The sequence below is a fragment of the Pinus tabuliformis genome, chromosome 4_2 (genome assembly GCF_031772625.1).
Source record: "Pinus tabuliformis cultivar Carrire ecotype Pingquan chromosome 4_2, CPIR1, whole genome shotgun sequence".
Lineage (NCBI taxonomy): Eukaryota > Viridiplantae > Streptophyta > Pinopsida > Pinales > Pinaceae > Pinus > Pinus tabuliformis.
Genome location: NC_142304.1, coordinates 203,987,176 through 204,003,487, shown reverse-complemented (window position 1 = coordinate 204,003,487; position 16,312 = coordinate 203,987,176). Strand labels below are relative to the sequence as shown.

Below are 16,312 nucleotides of genomic sequence, written 5' to 3'. Positions count from 1 at the left end.
TTAGAAAATCCATGCATGTTGATTTCTTTCTGAACATGGCCTCACAAGGAAACCAATTGAGCCTTACTCAATTTGCAAGGCCATTGTTCATACTAACCTGGTTGTTGCACATCCTGTTTGCAAACCATTAAAAGGAATGGTTTTAGGTGTTTCAGAGAAATGGAAGAATGGAGGGTCTTAATCTTTTATTTGTCTAGAATTATAGATGGAGCCTCTTAAATTGGGTCGCTGAAAAATGTGAAGAAGTTATAATGGTGGAATGGACGGTCTCAATCCTTTGCTGGGCCTCTTAAATTGGGTGGTTGAAAAATGTGTACAAGAATGGAAAGTCTTAAGCCTTTGCTGGGTGGTTGAAAAATGTGCGCAAAAATGGAGGGTCTTAATCCTTTGCGGGGCCTCTTCAATTGGATAGTTGACAAATGTGTACAAGAAATTGAATCTTAATCCTTGCTGGGCAACAACCATAAATGGAACCTCTTAAGTTGGGTAGGTGAAAGATATGTACAAGATATTATGACTCTTTTTGTTGGAAATGCATCTTATGAAAGTGAAAGGAAAATGTTACTTTTCAACTCACAATTTGATTAATCAACAATCTTATCTCAGGACTATTTGATTAATCAACAATCTCATTGTCACAAGAGTGAACATTTTGATGGAAAATTGGAATACTAAGTAAAAAATCGATACTATCTGAATGGAAAAGGTTTCTATTCCTCAGAATTTCATTAACCAACAATCTCAGTGTCATGAAAGTGAACATTTGATGAAAAATTGGAATACCAAGAAAAAAATCAATACAATTTGAATGGAAAATGTTACTATTCCTCAAAGAATTTCATTAATCAACCATGACAGTGAAGATTTTGATGAAAAATTGAAATACCAAGTAAAAAAATCATTACAATGAATTACTCCTTGCCTCTTTTCTTAAATAGCCACCAGATGTGCCTCTCAAACTCCTGATCACCGACCCAATACCCTCCAATTTTCTACCCTGAAACAATAGATGATCTCTCCTGTATGGCTCTAGAAATCCTGAAACAGAGACTGATAAACCCAACAAAGGCAATACCCAAAATGAATATACAACGCTATAAGACCATATAATACAAACTCAAATCACAAATAAAGTAGGAGACTAATATTTGCTTCTAACCAATATGTAAAATGGGTGACAGACAGTCCATCCTGCACAGGAGTTCTCTTGAATTATTTTTTAAGCACCAGAGGGAGAACTATGATGAGAATTATGACGAGAAGAATGATTATTCCTATGCATGTCCACTTTCTGGTATTCTTCTGAAGGTTTCTTGCTTTTCTGAGCTTCCTCGTGCCTCCATCGACGAAAGAGTTTGCACGCCCCACATTGGCTTCAATGTTGTCGAGCTCCTGACCCTGTGTCTGCACCAGAACAGCCATGTCAAGGAAAATCTGCTGCAATTCCAGCAAGTTCTTCTCGATCTCTTTCACAGTGTCATGTCTCTCTTGAATCTCACGGATCACTTCAATAATCTGCCCTCTCCCCTGTTCCTGAATCGCCCTCTGCAACATGTTTTCACTTTCCCCTGTTTCAATAATATGATCTATGGTCTCTTCATCAGCTCTCTCACCAGTAACAGTGTAGTACCTTCTCTCAACCGTCTCCTTGTACTCGCCCATGATATTCTGTCTCAGACTCTGGAACTCCCCCATCAATTTCTTCAGAGAATTTCTCAAGCCATTGGTGGTGGCAATGCGCGTTCTGTCGGTGGAACTCCCTTGCCCGCACCCGGGAATCCCGCGGCTGGACAGATTGGCCCTATCCAGCTCCTCCAATTTTGCTTTAATGATCTTTGCCTTCTTCAGAATCTGCACCACATCTCTGTCCATGCGTTCTCTCAGAGATTTCATGGCCTGAGCTTTGGTAATCGTTTTGCTTTCTTCGTTGGCCTCCTTTAATTTCAGAAGAAGCTGCCTGATCTGCTCCATCTCGGCCTTTATCAGGCTTACTTCCGAAAAAAATGGTGTAAGGTTCTTCTCAGGGTCCATGGCGGCCATTTCCGTACCTCCCCCGGATTCGATATCGAACGTCCCCTTTTCCCGGGAGAAGGTTCTTGACAGTAAATCATTCATGGCTAAATCACAACTTTAAATCACAACTTTGCAGATTGTAACTATGATTTCTGGGTTCCAGTAAGCAGATTTATTTCGCCTATGTCTCTGGATAAAAATTGTTGTAATAACTTCTGGCTTGTTATATTGACTGCGCCTTGTTCTTGCTCTGGCACCCCTTACTCTGTTCTTTCTATGCCACAGCTTATATGGGCAGAAGCAGAAAATCTGATGCAGAAACCATCAATGAATTCCACGGGTTTGATTTTGAGAAATAAATATTTATCACGTTAGAGTCCTTAATTGGACAGTGGAATCAGACGAAGTTTCTCAGGGACATCCGTGGACTTCTAGAAACAGAGGGAGGAAGAAATCAATTATATTTTGACGTCATTGATGATTTATTGGTTGAAAGCCATTCATCCATAAAACGCGTAACAGTGGGCGGCCATTGGCGCTGTTCCGCCCACCAACCTTGACTTTTTCAGCCGCAGAAGTTGCCGATCTGCCATCTCCAAGCTTATCCACGTACCTTTCTGCTGATCTCCCTTGACTTTGATTCCCTTTCCACACTGTATTTCCTTTCTGATTCTCTTTCCACACTGCATTTCCTTTCTGATAGGCGGGGTGGTGAAATTCTTCGGTTGAAAAGTTCTGGGTGGCATCAAATTTCTCTCCTCGTTAATGGCTTTTTACATATATAACTGTCCACATAATGACATTTTAAAATATATTTATAAATAAATAATAATATAAAATGAATCATCAGCCAACTTTTATAAGAAAAAATTAAAAAAACTCATTAGTGATATTACCAACTACGATTAAGGTCAAAGTCCCAATTGACACGCTTCTAGAAATTGAAACACTCGTTTTGGATTTATATTAAATTGATTTTACAAGGTCACTGACCTCACATTTGGGCAATCTTTTTCTAAACTGAGAAAAGTTATAGATGTGGATTTATATTAAAATATTTGTTTTGAATTTTTCTAACTTTTCGGTTATTTAATTGTGGAATGTTTAACTGGAGTTTGTTAATATAATTTTTAGAGTCGTTTACCAGTGATATTTTTTGGATGTGTGGAAAAATTTGTGGTTATTTAATTGTAGAATGTTTTATTGGAATTGGTTAATATAATTTTTGTAGTGGTTTATATGTGAGATTTTTTGGAATTGTGGAAAAATTTATGGTGAAATCTTGATTTGTATTGTTTAAACTAGTTTTTTGATTGCATATATGGATTTAGCAACCTCAAAACTCTTGGGTACTTTGATTGTGAAAAGTCCACCCATCAATGAAATTGTAATTTTTATTGTTAAAATTGTATTTTTAAATATATAAATAGATTATTTAAAAATTTTTAACAACCAAAATATATAATTCCAACAAATTTTGACTAAATTTAATTTAAATTGCAAGTAAAATTGATAAAAAATAGGCATAGTCTACCTTCTAGACGAAATAACCCTTTTCACGTGAATTCACCAAAATCTAGAAATTTCAAGATTTTTGGTTGTTTTTGAATGCATAAATGAATTAAACACCCTTGAAAACCCCTTAGACACTTAGATTGTGAAGTCAATTTTCAAGTAAAATTGATAAAAAAATATGCGTAGTCTACCTTCTAGAAGGAATATCCCTTTTCACCTGAATTCACCAAAATCCAGCAATTTCAAAATTTTTGGTTGTTTAATATAAATTTTTGGTCGCTGGAAGATTAAACCATTAAACTCAAGTTTTTAAAAATCTCTGTTGGATCTTGATTGAAATTAACCAGAAAAATGGTTGTAAAAAAGGTCATTTAGTTTATAAGTTAGAGTGCACCTAAAAAAATATATCAAATAACATCAATTCATAGAATTTGTTAGTTTTTTTTTTTTAAATTAAAAATTATATATATTTAATGATGATGATGATTAACATCCACTGAAGCTAATATGATTTATTGGACCTTAAAAAAGTAAAAGATTAATTAAAACTCTTTAATATTTTATTTTATCATTTATTCAGTTTTTATTCATTTATTTTTATTCTAGAACATTATATTAGGTGGAAAGTCAATTTTTTTTAATAATTAGACAGTTGAATTCTAAATTTTCTTTCAAATTTTAAAATAGAAAAAAATAAAATTATTTATCATTTATTTTAAATTTATTCAAATAATTGTTTTTAAAATATTACATTTATTTAAAATAAATAAATTTACATATATATAATTTAATTTTTGTTCATTTCATTGGGAAAAGTCAATTTTTTTAAATATTACATTTATTTAAAATAAATAAATTTACTTATATATAAAATTTAATTTTTATTCATTTCATTCTGATTCTATAATGGGTAGGAAAGTCAATTTTTTAATAATTATACAGTTGTATTCTAAAATATCTTCCAAATTTAAACATAAAATAAAATAAAATAAAATTATTTATCATTTACCTTAAATTTATTATTATTTTTTAAAATATTACATTTATTTATTAAGTATTACATTTATTTAAAAACACAAATTTGTTTTTATTCTCCCTTTTAATATATATAACATTATTCATCGTTCATTTCATTCATTCTAGAATGTTAAATATAATTGGTGGAAAACTGAAACTTTTAATGATTAAATTATTCCATTCTAAATTAAAAAAAAATATAAAATTATTCTAGAATGTTACATATAATTGGTGTAAAATTGAGAAATTTTTAGTGATTTAATTGTTCTATTTTAAAATTTCACCTAAAAAATTTTGGAGTTGTCTTTAGTGCGATTTTTTGGATTTTCTGGTGTAGGGAGAAAAATTTGAGGTAAAATCTTGATTTAAGTTATTTAAACTGGTTTTTTTACTATATATGGATTCAACACTTTGAAAAGCCTTAAGGCACTTTATTGTGCAAGGATTATCCATCAAAATTGTGATTTCAATAAATTCCTGATCGATTTTAGAGAAATTAGACTACAAAAAAAACCATCAAAAAAGCTTCCAAAAAATCGCACTAAAAGCATCTAGAAAAATCTTATTTTAAAATATTATATATAATTAATAAAAAAAAAACTTTTAATAATTAAATTGTTCCATTCTAAAATTTTTCAAATTTTAAAAGGGAATAATTAAAATTACTTATTATTTATTTTAAATTTATTCAAATAACTTTTATTCTTATTTTTTAATATTTGATTTATTTAAAAAAAATTGTTTTTATTGGGACTCCCTCAAATTACATTATAAACATGTTTAATTCAACAGCCTATTACAATGTTATGCTTTTATTATTGCAATATTGAATGTGCTTGATCATGGGACATTAATAAAAGGAATAAGTTTGCACTGACTGCAGATTTCATTATAATATTAAAATATTATTAATTAATTACATATTTTATTATAATATTAAAATAATATAATAAATTATTTTGTATCTATAAAATGTATTATTTATATAAATATTTTAAATCTAAATTTATATCACTTTATTTATTTATATCATAATAAATACACGTTATTCAAGAGATACAACATTCGTATTTGACTTGGCGTTACATCATTAAAAAATATTCGAAAGTAATTGGCTTTCACTATGACCTTTAATTGCCACAAGCTTCTCTTTCATTCTCATTTCTGCAACAGCAAAAGATCGTATGCATCAAGGACTAAGAACTTGTCACGTTACATCGTCTTCGCACCCATAGTAATTTAGTCATACTTGTACCACATTTTTGTGCTCGGTTCATTTTACACAAAAGTGCCCATAATAATCTAGTTTTTTTGACACTTTGTATCAACCATACAACTATCCCTTCAAATATGGATGCATGAAGTCTTTTATGGTGCATTGATTAAACATGATCTGCTTTAAGATGACACCTAGGTTTTCTTATCCACTTAGTGATTTCATCACCAAGGTCTTCTTATCCACTTTAGTAATAGTTCCATCAGGTGCTTGAAGTACCTCTTTAAGTGTTCCTTAATATGGTCTAGTGTGGTTTTTAATTTTGATGTATACCACGATACGGTTCCTTCTTTTTTCTTTGCCCCCACTTGGTTATATGTTTTTCTATGTAGGTGTTTCAAGTGACCCATTTGGGCCCTTCCTTTTCTAATTTAGATCCTTTTGAGTGTTATGAACTAATTGGGGTCTTGGGTTAGCTATGGAGCCTCCTTCAAGTTCATAGAAAACCCTAATCTATTAGAAACCTATTCAAGACACACTCTTAGTCAAACTTTACACAAACTCTGGTCTTAGCACAAAACTCAAGACACTACTTATCTAGCAATATCGTACCTATTTCCCATGGTTTCCTAATTCCTTGTTATGGGGGAAATTGTTTCTAGAAAATCCTTGTGGATTAGCTCATCAACTTATTATTTGAGTCAAAAGTCATGATTCAATTTTTTTCAAATGATCACCTATGTAACAATTAATGCAATGGCTGATTGCATCACTCAAGTGTCCCAAATATATTGATGTCACTCCATGCTTTTTGTTAAGGGTCTTTGATCTCTTTATGATATGATGAAACATTTTTGAGTTGTTAGTTCTATTATTATCTCCTTTCACTTTCTATTCTTTGATTGATGGGATTTATTGTGTCTATCATCCCCCTATTTGGATGATGTTATAAAGGGTGCTTTCATCTCCATTTGGCTTAAATATTCCTTTGTTTCTTTGCTTAGTTTGGTTGAGGTGTTTAACTTCATCACCATTCACATTTGCTCATCCAATATCTCCTTCTCCAGGGAAGCTTTGGCACAAGTTTGTTAGCGAGATTCAACCTTCTTAATTGAGAGTATATAAGTATTTACAGTTTGAATGCTTTTTTATTTTATTTTTATATATATAGTTGTATGGTTGTGTTTCTCATTGCTCTTTTTCATTTCATTTGGAGATAACACATCCCAATTTTCTTTTTGCAAGAGGAAGAGCAATGATAAGTACATATGAGAGTAGGCTCTAATACTCTCATACTTTGTTATTTATGTTCCTTGTACAACCCAAGAAAATTTCATACTAGTAGTTTATATTAGGTTATATGAACACTTACTTAAGGCCTTTCACCCACTTAGGGAAGAAACACACACTAGGTCTCCTTCCCTAGATTGTCTGATCACCATCGAAAAAGGGATAATCTATCTAATGCTTCTTGTTAAATCCCTTCTTTTGGTGGAAAAAATGGGTTAGTTTGTTTTACAAATAATTTTATGTTAACTCCCTTTTTACAAGTAGTTAATTACCTCACAAAGTAAAATAGGATAATATACCTTAGTTTAACCTCTTTCATTTGTTAATTTTAGCTAGTCATTTTACTTCTTGTTCTGAATTGACATAATATATGCTCACATAAACTAAATTGACCAACTACATGAAAAATAATTCACACTAATACTTTAATCCATTATGCCCACCTCTTTCACCATTCTAATTTTCTTTCTCTGACAACCCTGTAGAAATTCCTTGTAGATTCAAATTGTAGATTGTAATATGCTAAAACAATTGACTTGAATCTACTCTACTCATCAGCGGAAACAATAAACGATTGATGAAATCATGAAGCATAAAATAGAAAGAATTCAATCACACATAACACCATAATTTTATGGGGAAAGCCACAACTAAAAACCCTTGCTACCTGTATATTGCATTAAAAAGAAAATATGAGAATATTGCAATGCTTTGCTCAAGCTCGAGCAACATCTGCACCATCTCTATCTATCTCACTGCTTCTCAGACAAGCTCAAGCCAATACTTAGCCAATTGTTGCATGCCAAACTCCTATTTCCTTGCACAATTTCCTTGGGAACTAACCCATATTTAATTTGGAAATTCCAAAAATATGAATTGCGTAATCCTCATAGGCCTTCCTCTAATTGCATACACCACCTATACAATTTGAATGATTATACAACCGATAGTACACTACCCTCGAACTCCAATGTCAACTAGGTCTTTCTATGATCTAACATGCATGAGTTAATTATGAGTGAATCTTCAGTTTATTGGTTGATCAGTGTTGGTTACACCCCACTGCTAGATCTCCTACTAATTCCTCCATTAGTTAGAACTAGTTTAACTAATTTTAACTCAGTTAGACTGAATTAAATAATTACAACTCAAATAAACTCAGCTAGGGCTCCTAAAAAGTAGGAGATACTCTACATGATTGTAGTTACACCTTCAACTGGAATTAACTGAGCCAATTAAGTCAAATTAACTTAGTTAACTATTAGAAGTTTTCATGAGATGTGGAGTTACAATTTAATTCCTAATTTAATTCAAGTACAAAATTAAATTAGGATTTACTTGTTGCATTTTCAACACTCCCTCTCAACAAGAAAGAGATTATTTGCTACCTCGATCATACCTCTGTGAAACTCAAATTTACATCTTGACAATGCCTTTGTCAAAATATCTACATCCTGCTCCTCTGTAGGAATGTACTCCTGCAACATGATTCTCCTCTGCATAGTCTCGTAGATAGTGATACTAGATGTCAATATGCTTGGACCGCTCATGAAAAACTGGTTTCTTAGAGAGTTTGATACAACTCTGATTGTCACAATAAATCACTGTAGGATCCATTTGCTGAACAAATAACCCAACAATGATCTTCCTCATCTAGATAGCCTCACAGGCTGCTTGACTAGCAATCATGTACTCTACTTCTGCTGAATTGAGTGCATTTGATCTTTGCTTCCTGTTGTGACAAGAAACTGTTGCTGACCCAATACTGAAGATTGCCCCTGATTTTCTCTTCCTGCCGGATGGAATTCCTGCCCAATCTACATCTATGAAGTATTGAAGCTTCACACCCTCTGTCCGTCTGTCCCAAATACCAAATTGAGTGGTGCCTCTTAGGTATCTCAACACATGTTTATCTGCCTTCCAATAAAGTTTGGTTGGCTTAACCATGGCTTGACTAAGATGGTTAACTGCAAAACACATGTCCAGTCGTGTGTTCACCAAATACATAAGTGAACCCACAAGCTGTATATAAATATCGGCCTCCACTACTTCACCTGAAGTAGCATCTTCCGTCCTCCAATTACTTGCTAGAGGAGTCTTCATGGGTTTTCTTCTCTCCATGTGGAACTTCTTCAGTATATCATTGGAATACTTGCCCTGAGAGATAAATAGTTCCTCATCTCCTTGCCATACTTCCATACCAAGAAAGTAATGCATGAGCCCTAGGTCCTTCATCTCGAATTCTCTTGCAAGATCCTCTTTGCAAGATTTTATCAACTTCTCATCACATGTTAGAATCAAATCATTGACATATAATACTATAATCAACAATTTACCTTCAACCACAATATGGTAAAGTTTCGCATCTGCTTCACTTTTGGTGAAGCCCAACCTGGTGAAATAGTTGTCAATTCTGGTGTACCAAGCACGAGGTGCTTATTTTAGTCCATGCAAAACTCACTTGAGTCTGCATACATGCGACTCTCTGTTAAAGGTCTCAAATCCTTCCAACTTCTCAATAGACACCTCTTACTCAATTATACCGTTGAGGAATGTTGTCTTCACATCCATATGATGTATCTTCCATCCCATCTGTGCTGACAGTGCTAGAATAGATCTGATTTAGGAGTACCTTACTACTGGAGCAAAGGTCTCATCGTAATCAATTCCCTCCACCTGAGAGAACCATATGGCCACAAATATTGCTTATGTTTCTCCACACTCCCATTTGATGCTTTCTTTACCTTGTAAATCCATCTGGAACTCACCATTGACTTGTCAGCTGGTCTTGGGACAAACATTGTTTCTGATAATGGAGTCATACTCGTTAACCATGGCACCAACCCATACTAGTTGTTGCATTGCTTCCTCGAATGAGGATGGCTTGTAGCTAATGTACCAATCTGGTGACCTCCTCTGCTCATGCCGTGATGTGGGTGCTCCCACATTCTCTCTAGAATCTTGCATCAATATTTCAACCTCTCTCATGCGCTTCCTTCCATCTCTGGTAGTCTCTCCATGAGTGGGTGCTTCCACTCTTTGCTCCTTTGCACGTGGCTTCTCCACATCATCCCAAGGTTCCTCCTTTGGAGCTAAAATCTCCTCATCTGAATGTAATTGAAGCTCCCTTGGTGAGAGCCAGTATTGCAGTAAGAATGCTGCAACTCCTGGGCTACCAAATTTACTTTTATCAACCCGGTAGTTCGTAACAAACTTGGAAGCGTTGGTGCTATATGCACAAGTACTAGTTCTCACTGCAGGTTGTCACTTGGTCAGCCAACGCGAGATCACTAGGAGCTCAAGCCAACTTCTATAAATTTCAGAAGAAGCTCTATGTGTGATGAAAGGAAAGAAAGATTGCTCTATAGATGCTATTCTAACTGCAGAAAGGAGAAAGACTGAAATGTAAAGCAAAACCTAGTAAACCCTGATTAACAAGCTAATCCTACTTTTGCCAAAAACACTATGAAAACCATGAAAGAAATGCCATTACCTACTCAAGGAAGTAAACAACATCTAGCCATGCTATTTTTGGAAGTAAATAAGCAAAAAACATATTTTTGGATTTTTATGTGTTTTTATGTGAATTTAACATGCATCTAATTTATTGTGTGTGAGTGTGGTAGCGAACAGGTGGTGTTTGAGGGCAGTTTTGGAGCTAGGAGGATGTAGGATGGTGTGGATGGGTCCTATGAGGTCTTAGGTGGCCTTCTGGAGGCTTTTCCTACACTCAGCCTTCAAAAGAAAGCCTACAAGAAAAACTACAGGAGGACACAGGAAAACTACAGGAGGAAAACAGGGAAACTATAGGAGGCCTATAGGAGAAGGCCAAGAGAATTTTTCACTGTTTTGAGGGTGTGAGAGTAGGTGGAAAAGGTGGATGAAGGTTGGAATGAGGTGTTAGGGCACCTAAGGTCTACCATGAATCACTAGGAGAGAGAAAGATGATTGGGTTTGCTCAAGGAGAGAGGAAGAAGTTCTATGAAAAATGAAGGAAACTAGGGCATAATTGAGGTGAGGTTTGGGAGACCTATAGGGCATGGATCAGATGGAGGGTGTGATTGCTGGTAAGCTGGCCTATTGTTGGAAGAGATCTGCTGCATAGAAACTGACAGTCAACCAAGAAAATCAAGCAACCAATGAAATGAGTGCATCCTAGGAAAAATAGAGTTTTGCATTAAAATGGCCTAAACTATGATGTATAGAAGGAAATGCTAAGAAATGTTATAGGAAAGGAAAGCATGCAAAAGGATTATTGCAAATCAGGAAGTGAACATGATAAAGAAGATCTTAAGCAAAGCAAAACTGGACTATAAACCTATAGAGAGCTGCAAACACTAGAAGTCCTAGGAATGAGGAAAATCTATGTTTTTGGGGCAGCAAGAGAGTCTTTGCCTCAAATCATGGTCCCAGAGGGAGGAAGAGAGGAAAAGGCACTATTTATAGCCTTTTGAATCTTCTCTGATCACTGCTTAACCTGCTACAGAAATCATAAAAGGAAGCAAGCTATTAAATCATCAAAAGCAACCTATTCTTAACCATAAGAGAAATACATCTAACAACAAACTAATCTACAAACTGAAGTAAATCATACAAATACAAGTAAAGAGGAGCTTGGCTGCTTGGATTGGGCCCTAACCCAAGAGCTTCAGCCCTCTGAGGTAACTCAGTGCTAGCTCAAAAAGGATTCTATCTTCATTATAAAAAAATAGCAAGATTACATAAAACTGTCATAAAATAGTAAGCTCGAAATTTGAGCAGAGTTTACACAAGAAAAAAAAAGTCGACCCTAGTGAGGCCCTAAGCCTCTCTACTTATACATCTGAAGCTACCAACAACTTCCTTAAAATCAAGGAGGCTTGGCTTCCAAAACTCAAGATAACTATCAATCATCTTCCACTTGATCAGCTGCCTTCTAGTGCAAGATTCAGCTGCTTTTACTCCGAGCTGAATGTGGGGGAATTCGAAGTGAGGAGCAATAAATGAAGGGGATTACCTCCTATAAGTCCTCTCCTCTGTCTACTTTGAGTTATTGTTGTAGTTTTACCACTAGATCCTTGACTTTGACCTTGAAATCCATCAATAATTTGCATTAAATACATGTTAGACCACATGGCATAATAACTAACTCAACTCACCCTATAAGCATAAATATAATAAGAAAATCATACAATAAGCTAAGAGAATGGTTGATTTGACTAGGTTAGGAGGTATAATGAGCGCATATAGTTACCCATTTATGAGGCTCATAATCACCCCCCTACTGAAGGTGTTGCTCATCCTCTGAGCAACCTAGTCAATCTCTTCGTCTTTTATGGCCCTGGTGGCCTCCCTAGCATTCCAAGCTTCTGATGTGGTCTGCTTATGTAAACCATAAAATCCTGCTTTTCTGTCTATGTCCTTCCACTGCTCCTCCTCTTCTTCTTCTCTTCTGCCTTCCAGCATGCCTAATATGAGTGGAAGACTCAGTTTGAGGCCAATCCAGTTGACCTTCAGCCTTTGCATGCAGCGCTTTTACATTGGCACTCTTTTTAGTGCCTCCTTCAGCCTCATGGGGGAATGGTATTCTCTGATCTGAAAGCTGTGGGGTAGGGTGTTCCATCTTCTCATGCATGCATGCACACAGTCATCCCCAAGTAGCCTAAGCATATCTTCAAAGTGTGCAATGGCTTGCTCCTGATTGGCTAGATATTTAGGGGAAATCTGAAGGTCATTGGCAAGCAGGTTGTGTGTTCTGATGAGTGCCATAGGATCTGATGGCTAAGTTCTTATCATCAATGGTTCATTTTTCTCTTTTATTAACAATATTTTAATTTCTGTTGCCCTCAATTCTTCATGGTTCATCCATGACGCCATGTCCATTAATTGTAGATCTCATAGCTTGGCATGGGGGTCCCACACATTCAGGTTTGTGAGGGCCATGTTGTGTAGATAGAACTCTGCCATCTTTGCTTTGTCCTAGGAGGTGCTTTGGTCACACAAATCCATGAACTTCTTGTACTCTTGGAAAGGCATTATGCCTCTTTGTGCCAAAGTTTTTATTTGGAATTGAAGCCATTGATCCTTTAGATAGAGGCCATAAGATTTGGCTGGTGTTCTGCATTGTAATGCTTCTATTGATAAGCTAGCCATGTATGCCAAATGAGTCTCTTTCTCCTGCAGCTGTCTCCTTAGTAATTCATTCTCATTTTCAAGGTGGCTTCTTGTGATGGCTTCTCTGTCTCTGAGAGCACTCAATTCCCTGCCCATTTCCTTGAGTTTGTTTTCCATGTGGCTAATATCCTTAACTCCTTTGGACTTGGTTATCTGCATCCACCTATGCGTTCTCACTCTCTCTTTTTCCAATTCGAAAAACAGTAGAATTGGAAATTTCTGTGGGATTATCTTTTATCCCTCAAGTAGTCTGTAATAGGAGTTAAGATTAGGCTAGGTGTCAGGTTCTTGTAGCTCTTGTGCTTCCTCCTCCACCTCTGGCTGTCCTCCTATATTTTCCTCAAGTTTTTGTGTCTCCTGTAGTTTGGACAGTGTCTCCTGCAGGACTGTTTTAGCCTCTTGTAGGTCTGGTTTGGGGTCCTATAGAATTGCCTTTCCCTTCCATGTAGAAGATCATGGAGTCCTCCTTTCATAGGTTATGGGTGTCTTGGAAGGAGATTCTTTCACCTTGGCAGATGGTGAATCTTCAATGTTAATGGGAGTCTTTGATGAGGGCTGAGGTTTCCCTGTTTTAATTCTGGTACTCTTCCTTACCCTGAAATACATGGAGGTTTTTCTTTTCCTCTTCTGCTTCTGCTTGACTGGTGTACTGAGGGAAGTGAGGGCAACTACTGCTTCCCTTTCCAAATTTTTAGGGGACTCTTCTCCTTGCTCTTCCCTCTCTGCCTCCTTTTCTCCCTCTTCTGTCTTTTTCTCTCTACTGCTCTGCGTCTTTTTCTACCTCTTGTTCTGTCTCTTCAGCTCTCCCCTCCTCTATTTATTTTCTTTACTCCTTCCTCTCTTGCTCTGCTATGTCACCATTGGCTTCACCTTCTCCTCCTTACTGTTCTCCCTCCTCACTGACAGTAGGACTGACATCATAGGTTAATGCCTTGATGTCATCCTCCGCTGTCATATTTTTGAAAACTTCCCATGCTATAGGGATTGTAAGGGTATGGAGGGCTTCTTCTACTAGGATTTTTATTAGGCCATGATGAGCTAGCTGCTGTGAATTTCCTTCTTGTACCTTGGTGCTAGAGTCAATGAGGGACTGAAGGAGAAAGTAAGGGATACTGAGCTTTTGATGTGCTAGGGTATCCATGCCATATCTCAATTCTTGGAGGATTTTGAAATGATATCCATAAACAATTTTGTGCCTCCCCTCACAAGAAATGTATTTGATCACTTGGTAGCTAACCTCATCCCAGGGTTATGGTAGAATAGCCCTCCTAATTCCATTTTTGTCTTCAACAGGGGTTTCATTATCTTGGAAAAATTTCCTCTTGGCATCTTGGCCAATTGGTTTCACATCTTTATTCCAAGGCAGCCCAAGAGGAAGGGTAGTGACCCTACTGATGAATTCAGGGGTTATTTCAATGGAGAGGCATCTAATGGTTACACTAGCATGAGTTCTTGTGTGAGGGACCAGAGAGAGAGAAAATTCATGGGAAATTTCATCATCAAACCCTGTAAACTTCTCAAGAAAATTCATCTAGTTTTCCCTTGTAAATATTTCCACCACTTGAGGATGTGCATGGAGTCTAGTGGAGTTAGTGGGCTCTTTTCTCATAAGCCCCTATGTCATACTGCCTGTACTTCTTTTGAAAAACTAGATATGGAGGTGGAGACAAAGAATTTTGAGTGAAATAGAAAAATAGAGGGGACTCTGTGTGCTTTAAAAAAAAAACAATTATTATTATTATTTTATGTATTTCTACCCTCTTAAAGACTCATTTTATCTTCAATTTGAGACCAAATCTTTCACATTTTGACATTCAACAGAGGGAATTCATGAACCCTACCTCTCTAGACTGAAATTCGTGCCAAAACTCACATTTCCTCCCTTCAAAATGACTCACTGCCCCTCTTGTAGAAGCCTGTTGTCCCTCCTGTAGATTTCCTATAGGTGCTCCTATAGATTTCCTGTAGGTGCTCCTGTAGAAAATGCCGAGAGAAAAAATATGGAGGAAATCGATGGAGGATGGTGGATACGAGGCTGTGGGAGCATAAGAAGAATGCTGTGTGGCTGAGTTACGAGGAGAAACTGAAGAAATGGTGGTGAGAATGAGCGGGGAGGAGTGCTCATTACTTTTATGGTTGTTTTCGGTTATGAGTGCTACGCTGGCAAGGTGTATGTTGCCCAGATTAGGACCATTGGTCCCCACCTGCTTGGTCATCATGACCTCCCCTGGCAATCATCCTCTCATTACTGCATCATAGTTAACTCTTCCTCCCACTATCTATCCTTCGCATCTTTTGCTTGAGTTGACTGTGCGCACGTGTACAAATTCTAGCATGTGAATGGATGTGTCGAAGTCGAACATGATAGAAAACCACCTGATTACCGTTCAATGATATAAACCGTTAACATGCACGAGAGAAAACACCAATAATGCCAATGGTTCTCAAGGTTAAAAAACATAATCCACGAGTGTGAATAATGAAGCTAAAGTCGAACACCTGTAGAATCATTCGATCTATGGCCAATGATGTGAACCTGTTGTCAAACACGAAGAACTTGCCATTGAGGCATGCAAGCTCCAAGGTACTGGAAGGGAGTTTCTAGATCATCTTCCTAGATAATGAGCTGAAGTCGACAGGAAGTGATTCGTTGAAGGAGGGCCATAACGCATCCCACATCATCAACATGAAACAAAAGGTGTAGTAGAGTAGATAAGTTTGATTCAAGATTGTGGCAGAAAGGTCCAACACTGTATAAGTGGTAAAATACTACAGATGGGACTTCTCCCTAACATATCAACCACACGACTCTGGAGTTTGGTAGCATTGGACTCAACATAGGATCAAAGGTCATAATGACAATGCAGTATAATCAGACGAGAGGAAAAATGGATTTTGCAAACCTAGGAAGGCAAGTGATGAAGTGAGGATAACCCAAACCCGACACAAGAAACATATAAGTGTCATGTTCAAGAATGACATGCTGCCTTTACATAAAATACAAGAGATGTTTGCTTTCATTTCCCCCCCACTATTTTTAGTGAGTACCCCATTATTATTTATTGCAATCTTGAAGGGGATAACATATTCTTGTCATAAACTTCATCA

The 16,312-nt window shown here is 36.3% G+C and overlaps 1 pseudogene across 1 annotated transcript; it reads right to left on the bottom strand.

The window, feature by feature from the left end:
- Positions 1-864: 864 nt before the first annotated feature.
- LOC149168830 (syntaxin-125 pseudogene) lies at positions 865-2,450 on the bottom strand (annotated as a pseudogene). Its single transcript, XR_016259766.1, has 2 exons — positions 1,160-2,450; positions 865-1,050 (listed from the first exon to the last, which is right to left on the bottom strand). The product of XR_016259766.1 is annotated as a syntaxin-125 pseudogene (transcript).
- Between the last annotated feature and the right edge of the window lie 13,862 nt (positions 2,451-16,312).